At 40.4% G+C, this 19,589-nt stretch overlaps 1 protein-coding gene across 2 annotated transcripts in view; it reads left to right on the top strand.

Moving 5' to 3' along the window:
- Nucleotides 1–19,589, top strand: part of LOC126396267 (F-box-like/WD repeat-containing protein TBL1XR1) — a 68,757-nt gene that overhangs the window by 16,045 nt on the left and 33,123 nt on the right. Inside the window, exon 2 of one of the 2 annotated variants that reach the window (XM_050054207.1) lies at nucleotides 14,141–14,205. The exons of the other annotated variant lie outside the window; for it this stretch is intronic. The gene's annotated coding sequence lies outside the window, so the exon portion shown is untranslated. The remainder of the gene's footprint in view (nucleotides 1–14,140; nucleotides 14,206–19,589) is intronic. 2 annotated transcript variants of the gene reach the window in all.

Raw genomic sequence — 19,589 nt, 5'->3', positions numbered from 1 at the left:
GAAGTATTACTAGGACCAGAGAAAATTGCAGATGAACATTAATATTCAGGAATTCACATTGTAAACAAAATGGACTATCCACGTAACAATTTGGCCTCAATTTAGCACATTGACCATACACTGTGCAGACAATCACCAGAGTCCAACCTCGTCTTCTTTATTTCTAATCGTTCTTAATGAACTTAACATCCCATCATGTTATTTTTCCAGCTTTGCAGTGAAACAGTGCAGACAACTTTAAAAGGTAATAATTATAGTTACTGTGGAGATGGCTGTTTATTTGACCAGCCAGAAACAGGGTGCCTTTATTTTTTAATATTTTAATGAAATATGCTTAAATATGATAATTTTCATTTTCTTCAATCATATAAATATTAGAACTCCTAAATTACCATGCCTTTTAAAAGTGTTTAAAGACAGGATACAGATGTGTGCACATTATGAGGACGGTTACCACCTCAGGAAACCACCAAGAACAACCCTGTATGGAGCAGTTGGTGGAACATTAAAAATTGTCCAAAATCATTATCATAAGGCAGCATCATGATATATTTTGTTCAAAATATAAACACATTTTGTTGTAGAGACAGAAATTTGTGGTTGTGACTGACTAGTTCTTTAAAGACGAGTTCTGTCCATGCTGACATTAGAAGTACTGATTGTGTAAAATTGGTACCGTGGGCAGCCTGTGCTTCTAAACGTGCTCCTGTGTTTACATTAGTGATTCTGCCTGTGCAGTGGGAGATTGTCCACTGATACCTGAAGATATGACAACTGGCCTGCTGTTATCTGTGCACCCCTGCTATCTCTCTTCCTGCTCAATGTGTTTCTTTTCCTTATCTGGTGCTTTTTCTGCTTCACTGAGTAACTTCAATTGATCGTTTTGCTAAGCACGTCAAGCTTGCCAGGCTAACATGGGGCATAGGTAGTTGACATTAATAACAATGGCAGACTAACCACTCTAAGTATAAAGAAATGAATCTTTGATGTCACACAGAAGTGAACAAAAGCAGGTGTTTCATTTCTAGCCGATAAGTTATGATTTTTCTGGCTAAAATCATGACTGTTGCTTGCAGATTTTATCAGCTGTAGCTAGCTAATTAACAAACTGAGTGGGTTCAGATGAAAACACCATCTGAATTTTTAATGTTTCTAGCTGAATGGGTTTTGAAATGATAAACGTGAAAGGGTCTAGGCACTAAATATGGTCTTGATACATAAAACAAGTAACCACATTTATAAAGGGAACAGAAGTGTCACTGTTTCAATAGATCCAAAGTAGCAGACCATGTAAAATTTGCACAGTTGATGTCAATTATATATTAATATACTAATAAGAAAATTATGAGCACCGCCTTCCGAGGATGCCATTTTAACATACTTCAGAATTGTTGCAATATGAATTTCCATTTAAATAAAACATTGTTAGCTAAGGCCCAAAATGTCCCACAGTCTATCTCACCCTCTAACAGGCTCTCTGTTCAGTATTTTAGTAGATGGGGTTTGTCCCCTCTGATGCCGCTTGTGTACTTCATGAGAGAGAGAGAGAGAGAGAGAAAGCAGTGGTGTATTTAACTCCGGCTAAATGTCATGGGATCCTTGCAGCGCTCTGAAGTATTGTATTGCATTATTATCAGGGATAGACGGGCTCAGCGCTGCTTCACAGGTTGATGTGTTTATCAGTAATGCAGGGTTAAATCTGAAGGATCAGTGCTTTGGTCGAGCTTGCCTTTTGTGGCTTTGGATTGGACAGTATGAAAAGAAGACTGATGTCATCATGGATTTGTGGTGTTAACATACACCTAGGAATATGACCCATGTTTGTGATGTGATGTTGTTGAGTGAAAGGTTCGTGGTCCATAAGCTCCATATATACAAGGAAGCAGTGTTTTATCTCTTCTGGAAGGTGTGATGTTACAGTGGAAGCTTGCTTATGATTGGGTTTGTTGTGTCTGACATGGATTACAGTGTCTGTTATGGAAGAGAATAGAGATTTAAGGGGCAGCCCAAAAGCTTGTCTACAATGCAGAATGAAAGGGTACAAAGAAACTGACGAATGTGAATTAAATAGAACCTGCATTATTATGAACATTTTACTCTTGGGGTTTATTTTTGTTGACTGCCCTTCTGTGTTGGGTTACCTTCCCATACTTACATAATATAATGAAGTAGTGCTAGAGAACAGCTGATGTGATGTGTTATGAATGGCAGTAATGTTGACTGTATTAGTCCTTGTAAAACATTAGGTTTCAAGCTCAACATTAAAAAAATGTTTATATAACTTTTACAAAGTTGACATGCAGGCATGTGTCTGCATGAAATTCTTATGTTATAATCATTGTGGTAGAAAATACCACGATAAAGGTATGATTACAATATTTGTTGAACATTCCTGAAATACTACAAATAACGAAAAAATAACGTAAAATTATAGGGCTGCATGATATAATCGGGCAATAGTGGAAAAAATAATATTGTTATTTAAAATTATAACCGATGAATAGAGCCAATAATTCAAAGCCAAATTGCTTTTCTCGACTTCACTGCCTCAACATTCACACCAATAATAAACACAAAGAAGAAAAAGAAGGGTGAGTGCAGCATGCTTATTAGAGAGCCAAACGTGACGTCGCCAGTGTGGACGTTTTTCACTTTTTTAGAGGAAGACTACATGATTGTGCTGGGGTCTTATCTCTTTCTGTTGCTGACGTTACACTGGTTAGATGCAGCACTTAAGGACCGTTCCTGGAGCTGCCGCCTTCCCAGGAAACGGTCAGTTCAATGTCTGCAAGGTTAGTTCGAGCTAACACAGCACCGTTGGCTAACATTCAACACCGAGCTGTTAAATGATCCCAACATACCACACTGACGCCAACTGAAATGGCTCCACTCTGTCGTTAAACTCGTTAATGACAATTAATAATTAATTAGAGGCTTAGAGAATCCCTCCATTTTCTAAATAGGCTTTTATTGTGAATAATTTGTAGGAACTTGTTGTGGAGGATTCGGTGACTTGTATGTTTGCGTACAGTACTTTAAATGGAGCTTCTGCCATCTGCTGGCGCTTTTTGGGTGACTACAACAACAACATTTCTGCTGGCACATGAACAGACACAGTGACTCAAATAATAGTAAAAGTAATAAAAATAGGACAAGAATAACCTGGTGACATCACACACGTGAAAGACGACCGGGGATAATTGGTGAGTACCATCGTGTAGTGTGTCATGTCTGTCGGCCAAGTCACGGCACGATTTTAGGACTCCACAATCGTGTAATATGACATAGTGACTTTCAGAACGGGCAGCAAAGTCATGTAGTGTGTCCCAGGCATAAATCCTCCTTTACCGTTTCTCCCTCTTGCATGTCGCTCATTTTCAGTGTGTGGTGTGACTGCAGCGTGTGCATGGGAGGGGGAGGGGCTGCTTAGTGCACAGAGAGGGAGAGACGGAGAGAGAGAGGTGAGCGAGCGTAGCTTCAAGCCTGCTTTTCTGAAGCAAAACAAAAGTTTACATGTTCTAAAAAAAGAGAAAACATTGCATGTCCTGCGATGTGACTATTGCACATGCGCACATTGCGATGGCGATGTTCAAACAATATATCGTGCAGCCCTAATGTTCGCCAGGTGATGTTGTTAAACCTATAATAACTGTCAGGTAATGTTGGCCGTGATGCTAACAGTTAGCCCTGTGTGTGTGTGTGTGTGTGTGTGTGTGTGTGTGTGTGTGTGTGTGTGTGTGTGTGTGTGTTTTTGTGTCTGCAGGCAGCCAGCGGTGNTGTGTGTGTGTGTGTGTGTGTGTGTGTGTGTGTGTGTGTGTGTGTGTGTGTGTGTGTGTGTGTGTGTGTGTTTTTGTGTCTGCAGGCAGCCAGCGGTGTGAGCTACTGTCTCGTGTTAAACAGAGAGGGACAGAGAGCTGAGCAAATCAATACACTGCGTGCAGCTCTATGATCAAGTCAGAGTTTACACATTGTAAGTTGTAAAAAAAGGAAAATCAAAATTTGGCAGTTCAGTGTTGATGTTGTTGCTGGTCATCACGAATAAGTCAATGGGTGGGAAAAAATCCTTTATTTTTGTAGTGAGGGCAGGGATGGAAATGAACTTTTTGTCCACCTGCCACTCAAGAGATTACCATTGTTTTTTGGGCTGGTAAAAAAGCAAATCTAGTAGCCAACTTGCATATTTTACCTGTGTGTGGCTGATGTTTAATTCCAACGCTGACTGAAGGATGCACTTACTTCAGTTACTTGTGTATGATGCGTTGACATGTCTAATTTGACAGATTATGTTCAAAGCATTTAATTTGAAATCTTTGGCAAAACGCTCTATAAAAGCCAAGTATGTTTGCAAAGTTTTTTTTGTACTTATAGAGAAAAAGATGATGGTCTTATTGAGTCAGAAGTATTTTTTGTTGTGTTAAAAATAGTGATGTCAGTTAGATTTGGTTACCACTTTTGCTCTGTACATGTTAGCTTTATAACCCTCAGGTGTGCATAAACTACAGGTTATGAACTTCTTTAAAAAAGAAAAAAAAAAAAATTAAATAAATTTCAAACAAACCATATTATGAATTCCTCTAAAATTTAGGGGTGCACAATATATATGTCTGACCGATAAATTATCGGCCGATAATGGGACATTTTTATAATTATGCATAATTCTGATAATTAATATTATAGCAGATAAATAGCGCTGATAGTACAAAGCCAGACTGCTTTCATTGACTTAACAAGGGCAGCATCTACACACCCTGACACAGTAGGTGGCGCTACATGTACCTTTTAAAGTTGGTTTGCGAGCTGCCAACAAACACAGAGAAGAAAAACAACATCAACTGCAGCAAGTGGTCGAGAGGGCAAAACACGTTGCAATATGGACGTCTTTCACAGTTCCAGGAAAAGAACAGGCCTGTGCCGAGGGTCTGATCCCCGATCGCCCAACACCCCACCATATCAGCAAACTTCCACTGTCAGACATACTCCAGAGTGTTAGCACGAGCTAATTAGCAGCAGCAGCTTACATCCAACATCGAGCTTTAATAAGGCTTGACTCTGTTGTTAAACTTATTAATAACCGCTAGCCATGTGATGATACAGTTAGCAATTATTTGTATCGTTACCTGGCAACCCAGTCTGGAGCATGTCTCTCTCTTTCTGGCAGTGTGTATGTGGGACACGGTTGCTTATCTGTCTGACTTGAGTGTTAATATGTGAGGTGAATCAACAGTGCATCGTTATTTTACCTTGTAGTTGATGGCTAGTCTTTCGTGGGACGGTGAGATGGATCCTGGGTGTGTTTATAAAAATTCAGCGTGAGGATATAAACATTTACTATCCCAGATGTAACGTGGACCTGCCAATGCACATCCGTTCATATGAGTCAGCTGTCTCTGTTAGTAGAGACCCCACACTGAAGTGTAGTTTATGCACTATACTGATACACCAGAGAATTACACAGTAACAGTGGGCTTCATAATTTCCCTCTCTCTTACCGTTACCGGGCGTTGACGGTAGGTTATTTGTTAATATCCCAGAAAATCTCCCTCTTTTCTACAGCCTAATGTTGGCAGGTATGGAAGAATCAGAACTGGTCTTTTTTTTGTTGTGTTAGCAATGGAATATTATATTATCCATGTTGTCGGTGAAGATTCTCAGTCATCCAGGTCATGGTAATTGTAAGTGCCATATCGTAGGCAACTGGACTTGAACTGCGCTTCTTGAAGATGTTTCGCCTCTCATCCAAGAAGCTTCTTCAGTTCTAAATGACTGGTACGAAGTTGCAGGCTATAATCCCTGTGTGGGTGGGAACCCTTGCAGAGTCTCTGCACACTAGGGCTACTCGATTATGAAAAAAATCACAATCACAATTATTTTGGTCAAAATTGAAATCACGATTATGCAAATGATTATGCGGCGCACGTGATGACTTATATTGTTTACATGACGGCATGTCATTTCTGTCTACATGGTCACGCATTTACAATTCTCTGCTCTCTCTATCGCACATGGCGGAGTTCGGCCCCGATGCGCGCACATACACAGACCAACCTCTCTCGCTCTCCCTCTGCCATTTTCGGCACGCTGTTTTTGAAATCTTCTGCAATCACCTGCCCCTCGCATTATTTGTAGTCACCTACTTGACTGGCTTGTGGAGTTAGGAGAGGAGAGGAGAGGAGGGGCGGTATTGCGCATGCGTGGCTTCCGTAGAAGGCAAAATAACATCTCCAGGCGTCCGTGCCCAAAAATCGCTTACCCTCGATTTCATTAATTTTGAAATCGTTTGACCTCAAAATCGTAATCGCGATCACCAGACGATTAATTGCACAGCCTTACTGCACAGACACACGCACACACACACACACACACACACACACACACTTAAAAGACCATAACAACAGGTTGGTTGTTAAAAGTTTAGGCCAGTTTACAGGGAATTAACTGCACTGGCTTTGTCTCTCTTTTTTAGGCATCCGTTCATGTTTTCATACATGATCTGATTTCTTGATGGTATTAATCAGTGCACGGCAAGTAATTAAGATGAAATGATTATTGTGCTGCATTCTGTTTCACAATGATGGTCTTATTTTGTCTTATGTTATAAATCCAGTGCACCCCTGACGTGTGCAGTGATGTGCTCAGTCTTGCCAACTTGGTGACTTCCTTGCTGGACTAAGCAACTTTTCAGACCCTCTGGTGATTCTATTTTATGTGGACTCCAGTACATAGAAAAAGAAAACAAAAAAATAAATAACAGTAAAAATAATAATTATATTAATAAAAATAACAACTAAGTCTGGAAGGGAAGAGAATAAAGTATGCTAACAAATAGTAACCTCATACAAATGAGGACATGTGTCCTGATACATTTCTCTGCAGGGTCACAGAGTCACAAAGCAAGTTCATAATTGTGCAGGCTTATATTTTGTTTTGATATTAGTCCAAAACCGGTCCCACGGGGTTACTCCGTTCTCCTGATCGCCATTTATTCTACTGAGCATACATTCATAAGATGCTATTTCCACCATTGCATGAACCCATTCTCTCAGTTCTGGAGCCTTTGTTGTCTCCCAGTGTCTCACGATAACTCGAAAGACAGTTATTAGACCCTCCATCATAACAGAAAATGTACACTTGGATACATTTGGTATTTGCGACTGATCCCCCAGTAAACACAGCTTTGGACTTTTGGTGATTTTATTTCTAAGTATAATCTGCTGCCACCACGACCATGGCAGGTGTAGCCCATTGAGCTCTCATTATGCTATGAGGTGGAGCCCTCAGGATGCCTGCTTACATTTCATTTATGAAGGCATCACCTGAACATGTCGATTAGCAGAACAGAACTGTGAGTGGAACACAGTGTTCAGGCAGCCTCACACTGCAGATTCACACTGTGCCTAGGTAATCACTAATGGTATTTTGTGTGAATTGCTCTGGATATCTGACCATGCTTGCATGTGTTGTACATGGTAGAGAATACAGAATTAAGCATATTGTCAAAGTGCTTGAGCCCTGCAACAGTGTGCCTTCTTGTGTGCATTTTAGTCAGTTTGTTTTGCCTGCCCTGTGTAAACCAGGCAAAGCTGCAGTTCAGGAATTATCAACAGGTCAGAGTGTTATGCTGGAGAATTACATTACATCACTGTTTTATTTCTTTTTATTACAATATGCCAGTATTTGAGTGCCTTAACTGAACAGTAAGAATTATGTCCAGTAAGCCGCCTACAGTTGAACTACATTAAAGGTTGAGTCAAATCCACAGTTGCATAATGTTTCCAGAGTCAAGGAATAATTATCATAACTAATCTTGATCTCAATATTGACGAATAAAATTGTGATTATGATTTTTGCCATAGTCAAGCAGCCCTAGTATTAATGGACTGGAAGTCTCTTAGTTACACTGGGATCTAACAAGCCACTGTCACTGTCATGGCCTGCCCCTCTGCACACCATTTCCACCCTAGAAGAATGTGTTAATTGTCTTTGCTGTCCTTCACTAATCTGGTAATACAGACTGGATACTTCCGTAAAGCTGAAATGAAACCATCAACATGGGCAAAGCTGACACTGACATGAAGACATAATGCCGGGTTCACAATGGATGCAGAAGTGCCATGAAGGGAGTGCTGCCCCCATGCTTTTGGCGCCCATGTTAAGCCCATGTTGGGCCCATGTTGGGCCCATGTTGGGCCCATGTTGGGCTGTACACATTGGATGCTGGGCAATGCTGAGTGCCCAGGCAGACTCGCAACGTGCAGCGATAGTGTCGGTGTCTGGTCTACTTTTTCCATGTGCCGTGAGCAAATCTTGCAACAAAGCACCTTGATAATGCATTGTAAATGACATAAAGTGTATATTTAAATATAATATAAATGATCTGACTATGATAAATAATAGAATATGCATCCAGTGCTTCCATGTATTTGTCAGTTGTGTCTAAACAGAGAGTCAGAGACGAGCTGAGCCCCTGAGCCACACACACCCACACACGCAATCACACACACACACACACACACACACACACACACACGCACACGCAATCAGAGACACACAGACAGACACAGACACAGACACACACACACACACACGTGATTTAAACAGAGCAGAGAGCAGAATTGCTTGCTGCTCAGCGCAGAGAAATGGCGCTTGTGTGAACAGCCAGGCAGCTGCTGATGGACAATTGCGTGACAATGAAGAGATCAGGTTGCTTCCGCGTCCAGTGTAAACCCAGTGTAAGAACATAACGTGTACAATCTTGAGACGACAAGTTTCCTCTTTCTGATATTAGGGGTTCCCACACATTCATTTGTTTGTGGCAGGCTGCCACGAATAAAACATCTGCCACCACGTTTTGATTTTCTATTTTTGGAATTCTATGTTTTCCGTTTTCTGAAATGGATATACTGTTAGGTTATGATTTGCTCTGCAGATGGAGCAGTGAAAGCGAAACTTAACCGTTCGTTGTGGGGGTCTGACTTTTGCTTTCATTCACCAACTGCTGCTCATGTCATTCATGACTCCAATTGACTCAAACTCCACAAACTGCTGCCAAGGAAAAAAAACGTTCCATCTGTGCTGCGTTCACAGACCTGCAGAAACCTCAGAATTAAAAAAACACAAAAAAACACAAAAGGAACAAGAAACAGAAACCCATTCTTATGATAATAGAAGATGATAGTTGAAGGTGAGAGTGACGTTCACATAATATCGTAAACAAGCCTAGTTGGCCCTATGAGCTAATACATGCTAATTTAGTCAACAACCGATTGAAAATCTGCAACAGCATTTTTTGTTGACACTAAATATCAAATGAAAGCCAGAGACTGCAACGACTTCAGTTGCTATGACCTAGAAATTCACCACTTATAAGCAAAAGGCAGAGGATAATGTTACCACCGAGTCTGACCGGGCAAAGCCTCTCTTCCACAGGGCAGCTGCCATCCTCTCACTGCCTGCACTGCAGAGCAGCTTGCAAGTGAGGAGCGCTCACTCTGCAGCTAGGAGGCCAAAATGTACCTAGAAGTACACTACACACTGAATGACAAAAATACACACACACAAAAAACTGCTTGACCTGAAGAATCTCAGTCAACTCAGGGGTCCCCACTGATGATCCGAATCTTAAATTGCATCTTACTTGCAAAATTGCTTGACAACACGGTGCAGTTCCTGAGGGCCTGGCCACAGCAGCTACAGTGTGACAGTGTTGTGGTTGTTCTGCCTCTGTTTGACCAGTAGAAATACACAGCCAGATGGAATGTAGCTGTATAAATACCTTACCTTACCATTTGTGAATTGAGTTAGTTCATCAATTTGAATTCATGCTTGTGAATATTGACTCCTTCAGCAAGGAATTTGCTGTGTGTTTCACAGTTTTGGATAGGCTGATCTCTGGGGCCAGTGTCTGGGATTATCAAGGCATTTTTTTTTTTTATTGATCTGTATTGGCTAAGGTTGTGAAGTATACAGCTGAAACTGTTTCTGATCCTTTCTGTAGTGTAAATCGTTGTGCTCTGGGTATGACCGCTTAAAGGAAAAAAAAAAAAAAAAAAAAAATCAGTTCCTGACAGATTTCGGGCTTGTGCTCAATGCTAACTTGTTACACAGACACCAACCACCTACCTGCACCCCCCTGTCTGATAAACAAACTGGCTAAAAATCTGACTTGATATACTGAAATGGCTCCAATGCTAATACTTGAGCTACAATACAATGAGCTGTGCTAAATAAAAAGAATTCTGGCTGGTTTTCCAGTACTCTAATCCTAATCAATAAGTCAAAGTAAACTGCACCAAGCTAGGTTGTCTTGTCTGTTAACTTAGTTGAAGTAGTGTTTTTTTTCTGGAAAAATCACCTTTGGAGCTCTCTCAAATCTACCCACTTGGTTATAGAGTGCAATCTGAAAGAACTGCAGAGCATCAGCGTTTCTCTTTGAACTTCTATCTAGCAGCAGCATCAGCAGTAGGGTTAGTGGATAGGTTGTTTAGATTAGCTTATATTAAAGGTGCGATGTTTGACATTCAGAACATTTATGTAGCAGCAAACAGCTAGTTGATATGTAAAGATATGGTTCAGTAATGGCACCCTGAGCACAGAATGAAGTCAAGTTGGTGAATACGAGTCAGTCCCTTCAGCTTTTTTGGGGAATGTTGCGGCCTGAAATGCCTGATTTCACTGCAGGTTTTGTAAGAAACTGTAAAGTGTGCATGTTTTAAGGCTTTTTTTTGGCAATGAAATTGCAGTTAAAGTTGCAAATATAGTTTAAATTTTTGTGTATACTTCATTAATAATGCACTGTTCTGAGTTTGTGATTTCGAGTACGATAATGTTAGCAGTGACCATGCATCTTTAATCTGATGAAATGATCTTTCGGTGCTTGCAGTAGATCTGGATGCAACAGCCTCTGTCTTTGTGATTTGTTGAAAATGCCTTTCTGTAGGTGTTTTTTGTCTTTAAAAAAGGAATTGCCTTGCGTGGTCATTTGCAGTAATTTTTGTGTGGATATGAGACGTTTGTGTCATACATGTCTGCATCTTCACAACTAGAGACGAGGTGATTGTGTGGTGATGATATGCGGGGGTCCTGAATTTGCGTTTCCTAAGATAGCGAAAGCAGCTACCCTGACATTCTTACCCTAACCACTGACCAGTCTCATCCTCTTGCCTAAGCCTAAGCAACCAAACCGATGAAGGCAATGAGTATTAGCCAATCAGAGGCAGAGTAGGATGGGTAATCCACTTGCTATCCTAGGAAATGCATATTTGCATGGAGGACTGCCATGATTGGTGAAACTCACAGTTAACTATAATGATTGGTCAAATTTGTGGAAAAATTGCGGTGACTGGACAAAATTGCAGGGTTGTGTTTAATTCATGGGGATTGGATCAATTTGCGTTGTTTCATTCACAACATTGCCACATCCTAGAGGGGTGGGTTAGTACCTACCTTCATCTTTCACTGGTAAGCTAATCGTTACTGCACTGCCCTCGTATGGAGGTTAGTGCTGAAGCGCAGCGCCCACCCTCAGCTACTCCCTATTGGTGCTGCTGTATATGAGAGTATGCTGGTGTTCATCTTTCCCTGTTAAAATGGTAACTGATGGAGGCAGGAATAAAAACGCACAGGTGTTTAATGTTTCATTTTCGATCAAAGAGATAACAGACTGCTTACAAACCACATTCCTGTCATGCCAGGGCCATGTCCTCCAACACGCCCTCAGCAACCTTCAACACTGTGTGTTTTTCTGGCCACACCCAACTTCTGCTTTCTCTGTGGTAACATTATCACTGCTTGTGCTCTGCAGCCTCTGCCAGAGCCTCTCCAACGCTGTAGAGAAAGGCAGCAGAGAGAGGAGGGAGAGAAAGACAGAAGAATGAAGGGAAAGGATGACTAAAAGGAAAGAGGCACAGAAGGAATCAAGGTCAGGGAAAAAAAAAGGGAAGGAAGCAGTGAGCCAAGAGAAGGAGCCAGGAAATGTTCAGTGATTTCCAGTGCACTTCTTAGTATTATGCAATCCAACAACGCTCTAACACCACCTCAGTCTGCAGCCATGATAATTACCACAGAATTGAGTCACAGTATCACCAAAAATGGAACATTATAGGCTTCACAATGGTAGTGTTGATTGCAGGGTTTTGCAGTGCTTTGCTTTATATCTCACTGGTGTTCAGGCCATGTGCTGTAAACACAGGCAGTGAACATGCTGTCATGGTGTGTTGTGTCTCCCTCTGTCCTCACACTGAAGAGGTGAACCATTGTTCGGATTTCTGAATGAGTGTCAGTCACATAGTTAGACCATTCAGTCCTCATGTACTGCTGGCTGACACTTTACGGCATTAGTCAGGGATTATTACATTTTGATGATTTTAACCAGTGTAGATACAGACGGTGAAAATATCTCTCAGCCCTTAATAAGTGACAAATGCACTGAAATCTGCTTTAAAGGTGTCTGACTGAATAACAGTTATGTTTATATACAATTAGGGCTGCAAGTAACAATTATTTTCATTGTCGACTAATCTGTCGATTATTTCTTCGATTAGTCGAATTAATCATTTTATCGAAAAATGTGTTAAAATGTTGAAAAATGTCGGTCTGTCTCTCCCAAACCCCAAAATTACGTCATCTAATGTCTTGTTTCGTACTCACACCAGAGGGTTTTAGTTCACCATCATGGGAGTCTGTGTAAAGCTGCCAATATTTAAACGTAAGAAGCTGCAATAACAGTATTTTGGAGTACTTTTATAGTACTTTTCTATAAAAAATGACTCAGTTGACTACTAAAATAGTCACAGATTATTTTGATAGTCGATTAGTCATCAATTAGTCGACTAATCGTTGCAGCCCTATATACAATGTGTCTCACCATAAAGGATTGTGTGTGACACTGAGGCCTAACAAACATGCATTCCCTTCCTCAATGCAAAGCTTGTTGTTTGAGTTTCTAACCAGCATTGTTTACGTCTGTTTGCTCGCTTCTCCTCTGCCCTTTGCTGCAGTATTGTCAAGCTTATTGACACATTACCACCAAGAACAATCTCTTTCCTAATTTAAAATAAACACGCAGTATTCATATTTATGTTATATACGCTCTGTAAAATGACAAATAATTCAAGTTCAAAATGTGTTTATCAGGGATGCATGTTATTGGATTTTTTTTGCCAGTGTCTGATATGCTGATATATATAACAACTCATTTCACCTATAACCGATACAGATATCGGTATATCTACTTTTTCCCCACCTAATTTTAGTTATCATCAAATCTCTTCTATAGTGGAGTAATATCATATTATGCATGCATACTCTTATTGTGATGGCCCACCAGCAGATGGAGACATGAAATACAATACTTTTCAGTGTGTATAATATTCGTTCATTGTTCAAAATAAGAAAAAGCATGTTGGCCGATTCTGATAGTTAGTTTTAAAGCCAATATTGTAATTGGCTGTAAATATTAGCATGTCGCAGTACTATAGCCAATATTATCATGCATCCCTGTGGTAACTACTATAAATAAACCTTCCAGTTGCCTTTGGACTTTTGTGGAAAAATAGTTTGTGTTGAATATTCTCTTTACAGGTAGAGCTGCAGCGATTTTTCAACTAATCGAGTAATGTCAACTGCTTAATTAATCGCCAAATTTGTTTGATTATTGATTGATGGATTTGAGTCATTTTTTTTAAGAAATTTAAAAAAATTAAATTTCTCTAAGGCCAGCTCCTTAAATGTAAATATTTTCTGGTTTCTTTACTCCTCTGTGACAGTAAACTGAACGTTTTTGAGAACAAAACAAGATATTTTAGGACGTCATTAAGATCTTTAAAAAAACACTGATTGACATTTTTTCACCATTTTCTGAAATTTTATAGACCAAACAACTTATTGATCAATTGAGAAAATAATCAAGAGGTTAACCAACAATGAAGAGAGGCACTAGTTGCAGCCCTGTTTACAGGTCTTGTACAGTTCTTTAGCATAGAAACACTGTAAAACTTGGGTTGTGTTTTGGTGTGATGTGACCTTTGACTTTCTATGCAACAGTACTGCCCATTTCCAAAGCGCTTTCCAAAATACTTTGGTTGCCTTTCATCTAATCTACTCAGAAAGCCTCTAACTGAGTGTCCCACCCTTGTTGCTGCAGGTTCTGAGCCCATGGTACAAGGCCCTGACTGAACATACTGGTGGCGAAACAGACTTACTACTGTGGTGAGTGATCTATCTGTAAAATGTTTCTACCTGCCCATTCACGCCATAGGTCATGCAGGATTAGTCTTCTGATCTTAGACATGAAAATGTGAACTATCTTTAACTCTCAAGGCAGATTTGATTTTGACGTTTGTCCTTTCACAATAATAGCTTTTGAATAACCTGTTATTAGTTCTGGTGCTGGTTCATGTTACTTGATGTTTGTTACTAAAGTTTGTTGTTCATATTCAGGAAAATGAACCTCATCCTTTTAAAAAAAATCTTATACCCTTGATGATGATCCCTCTAAATCTATCTCTTAGGTTACATTTGCATATTTAATTTATTATTTGTTTGTTTATTTTTTTTGTAAGTGTCGTCCTTGTCACGTTCTTTGAGTTACTGGGCAGTTGCTAGCTTACAAATTATAGGATACCTATTGGCCTATATCATGTATAGATCAATAAAAACACCTACACAAAGAAGATTTTGTACTGCAGTCAGTAGTGTAGCAGATATGAGATCATGTTGCAGAATTCTAATACAATACACCCGGGTGAGTCACAGGACCATGAACATCTCGACAATCTAATGCAGTTCAGGACTGGTGCTGTACCAAGATCAAAAGTGAAAAGAAATGTGTTGACTGAGGGCTTTTTCAAGCTTATAGTTGGAATGCTGCTCCATAATTGGTGGATGAGTTGGTAAAGTTTTTTTCCTTTTAGTTCAGTTCAAACCCCAATTAATTCTAAGGCTAGCTGCTAAGAAATGGTTGATTTCATCTCCCTGTATGTAAAGCGCACCTGGCTGAACGTCTTTTCCCACTTTGGAAGAAATAAAAAACAAAACGTAAATATGGTGTATTTTTTGGACTATTTTCAGCATTCAGACCTTTCACACCAAGGCTGACATAAATATATTCCGTGCATTTTTCCGATAGTTACATTTTTGCATCATCACACAGTCATGTATTCACCATTGTTTTTACTATAACGAACCCACACTCAACTCTACACACAGGAGACTTGATCGTATCAGTTAATAATAGTCAGCTTATAATACTGGAGCTCTCTAGGAAAGACTATAACGTCACATGCCTCAAATGTTGGTAACAATAATAATAAAAATAATGATGATGATATTTGATGTAACGCTACCACTTGTCTTAAATGGTCAGGTGTTATATTACACCTTTCACAATGACTGATGTCCACAGATTAACGTCAGCTAATGCTGACACATGGAAATGGATGCTGTTCATATATTACATTAAAGTATGTTTTGCCCTCTTTTGTGGACTACTTACCATCACAAGCATGTCCAGCTGCTACACTTCCCCAGCTGTGCCTGTTCTGTTTGTAGTCTTTATAATTTTTTTTTTGTCAAAGAGTACACTATATTGTGAGATCAATGAGATCAATATCCATATTGTTTGACGGTATTAAGAGAATTATATAATTGACATCCAAGAGATCCAGTCAGTGTTGATCAGATCGATGGATTAGAGGAGCAGCTGTTTGGGAGTAAAAGCAAACTTTTAGACCCAGCACAATGAATGGTTATGTTTCATTTTCACTGTGCCTGGCATTCTGCTGCTCTGTGCCAGGGTGCACGCTGCGAGAATGTGGAGCAATGAATAACTTAACGGTATACACTGATCAGCCAAAAAATTAGAACCACTGTCTGGTGAAGTGAGTAACATTGATGATCTTGTTACAATGCAATGTTCTTCTGGGGAGCTTTTGGTCCAGAAATTCATGGGGATGTAACTTGATGCGCTCCACCTACCCAAACACCTGTGCAGATGAAGTATCTCTCCTCATGGCAGCAGCACTACCCGATGGCAATGCCCATCTCAGCAGGAAAACGCACCATGCTACCCTGCAGACACTGCTCAGGAATGGCCCGAAAAATGTAAGAAAGAGCTAAAGGCATTGACCTGGCCTCCAAATTCCCCAGATTCAAGTGAGATCGAGCATCCATGGGGCATGCTGGTACCTCAGAGGTACCCCCAATCCACAGTGGAGCCTCCCTGGAGCAGACTTGTCTCCGACATGTCAAGGCATGGACACAGGAACTCTGGAGGGTGTCCTGTGGTGTGTGGCACAAGGGGCTTTGGCTTCAGATCATTCGAGTCCTGTCAAATGTGAGGTGGGGTACCAGTAATTCTTAAGATGCTTGATCACATTGGAGTGAGGGAGATTTGGAGGCCAGATTGACACCTTGAGCTCTTTGTCACGTTCCCCAGGCAATTCCTGAGCAGTTTTGTGGTGTGGCATGGCATATTTTTCTGCTGGGGGAGGCACTGACACTGGGGAGTAACGTTGCCGTGAGGGTGGGTTACTTGGCCCACGGCGGTGTTTGGGTGGGTGGAGGGCGTCAAGTGACATCCACATGAATACCATGACCAAAGGTCTCCCAGCAGAACATTGTATTGTACATAATGATCAATGTTACTCACTTCACCCACCGCTGGTTTTAATATTTTGGCTGATCGGTGTATATTTCAACAGCACTCCTAATGAACAGTGGTGCTTCAAAAATACAAAATCAAAACGTGGTGGCAGATGTTTTAATCTTGGCAGACCGCCACAAGTAAATGAATGTGTGGGAAACTCTGCAGCTGTGGGAAAAAATAAGTTCTTCGGAAAATGAAAGTTTTGGATTTAGTGTGGATAGGCTCATAGTTATCTTTGTTTGGTGTGAAAAGGTCTTTAGGCAGTTGTTTAACTTAAATTCGCAGAGTATGCCATGTAGCTGGGTCAGATCAAGGTTGGAGTCTACAATACACAAGTGGCGTTGTTGGTGCCAGTGCTTCCCCGCATTCGGACATTTCCCATAAACCCTTTCCCATAAACCCTGCTGCTTCCTGTATCCCCTCTTCTCCCCGGTGTCTTATTTTACTGATGAGAACAAACATGTTGGAAGTGAGTTTATTTTTGCTCTGGTAACCATCTGTGATTTGAAAGCTTTAGTTTGATTTCCATTTGAAGAACAGCACACTCTTCCTGTTTTGAACTGTTAAAGAATCCAGCAGATTTCCTGTGAACTCTACCCAGCAGTGCACAATGTACAATACAAGACAGGACCCATAGAAGCTATCAGTCTCCATGGTGATGGTCATGTTTATTACGCTTGGATAGCCAAGGACTTTCTGCCTGGCTTGGTGACATTGTTCATTTGGTTCTCTGCTTGAACCAAGATGCTTTGCTGTGACAGCTATGCTACTGCTCCCACCCATTTTGGCAGCTCGCTGTGTTAATGTCAGGTCAGCCTTATTGGAAGGCTTTGTTTTCCTCTCTGCAGAGCCCTCAGCTCTGCTTGTTTATCTCATTCATGATGCTGTAACTCAGCACTGTAGTTCTTAGTCATCCAGTGTGTTGTTTACATCAGTAGATTATAAGCACTGGTGCATGGTTCTCATTTTCATAACAGTCAGCACAAGAAACCAAGAATCACGACATTTTTGCATATAGCACAGGAACAAGTTTTCTATTGTGATGTTAATGTGTAACAGATTGATCACGTTGTTCAGGGAAAAGGAACATGTGATGTCAGAGGAGCATATAGGTCTCAACTGCCTGTGTTACTGTGTGATTTTATCCTTGAGTGTTTTGTGTGTTTTTGTTCTGAGGATGGCATGGAGCTCAGCTTGCTCTGGTGTTTTGGAGTAGCTCTGTACTGACTTTGAATCAGAGCTTTGTAGGCCAGGAGTTAAGGACAACCAACACAACAGTTTGTATGTACCCTAAAGAAACCTTTGACTTTCCCAACTTTGTATTTAATTTCACACTGATTTGCTCTATTGTTTCACACATGCAAAATGTTTTTCAAACCATAGGAGCAAGACAAAATGACATGACTGACACCATTACAGAGTCTTGCCTTTCCTACTGGTTGAAGGGGAAATTTGGCAAGGTGTCACATTTCTAGTGAATTGCCAAGAGTCTTTAGAAAACATGGCTTCTGATTTAAGGATGTGTTTTGTTTTCTTTATTCATGCAGTTGTGTCGAAAAGAGAGAAGAAAGAAGTCTTTGTTTTGAAATGATTCAGCCCACAGTATTGATTCAGTGGGGCAGTTTGCCTAGAAATTAGCTTGTATGCTAGGCCTCCTTCAGAGTGTGCCCCCATTCTAAAAAGTACACCACAGATATTTCAGACACTTCTCCAGTGGGTCCTCAAGGAAGCCATAAATTTCACACCTCTTGCAAAGTGTTTGTCCCTGGTTAACCCTGGTGTGCAAAAGCCTCTTATGTCCCATAGAAGGTATAGTTTGATATATACAGGCCTGGGCAATAGAGCATGAGTTTACATTTGCCACTGCCCTTTTTTCATTTGTCTCTGGCAGAGATACTTCTTCAGTTATACTTCTTGGAGCTTAGTAAGAGCTGTGCAATAAGACTCTCTGGTTACCACAAAAATATGCCACAAAAGTGATGGTCAGGCTCTTGAATGAATTACACTTCATTTCAAATACTTACAGTCACAGTCAAATTTTAATTTATTTGACAGCCGCATTTCTTTCAGACAGTTACAGGATTTGATGTGTTTTTGGGTAAACTGCGTGAATTATTGTCCTGTAAGCGACTTACTTCAGAGAGCTTTTTCCCCTCTTCAATAATGAATTGATGTACAATCCTGAGGACAAAGTGTCAGCTGGGAGAAAATGGCAGAGCACCAAGAAAATAGAAAGAAGCTAGGAGGGCTATCCTCACTATCCAGGGCTAGCATGTTTCCAGCCTGCTAGCATATTAGCGTTTTTTTTTTTTTTTTTTGCAGCTACATTGGTTTACTTACTAACTCTGTGAGTAGTCACTACATCCACTTCTAGCACTAGGGCTGTAACTGGTTTAGGATTACGTCAGTCCAATCAAATTTTGCTGTTCAATACAAATGACGATTATTTTCTCTCCATATGAAGTTTTGAAGTTTGAACGGGCTGAGCAGGATGTTCAGTGTGTCAGTGACATTTACGTAATATAGTAAATAAGTTAACTATTTAAAGATGGATCAGAAATGTGCAACAACATTTTTTGCTGACACTAGGTATCAAACAAAAGCTAGAGACTGGCTCATATTAAGTTGCTGTGAGTTGTAAATTCATCACCTCCTAGCAGAAGAGAGGAGATAATGTTGTCTTGGTGCATTATGGTACGAAGACTGCTCAACTTGAAGCAATCTCAGTTGACTGAGGGGTCTCTGATGATTCAAATATCCAGCTTTTTGAAGGGGCAGTCCCATCTAGCACCCCCATATTTCATGAAGATATGTGGATAAATTTCACAGTGCTACTATATGGTGTCAGTTGACCTTTAAACTAATGTTTTCATTCTAGATGCATGATACATGAAATATATCGTACATAGAGCACAACTAATTTACTATTCATTCTTTATGTAGTTGC

Source organism: Epinephelus moara, chromosome 10 (genome assembly GCF_006386435.1).
Source record: "Epinephelus moara isolate mb chromosome 10, YSFRI_EMoa_1.0, whole genome shotgun sequence".
Lineage (NCBI taxonomy): Eukaryota > Metazoa > Chordata > Actinopteri > Perciformes > Serranidae > Epinephelus > Epinephelus moara.
The sequence above is the reverse complement of the archived record's forward strand: the minus strand, read 5'-3'. Positions and strand labels throughout refer to the sequence as shown.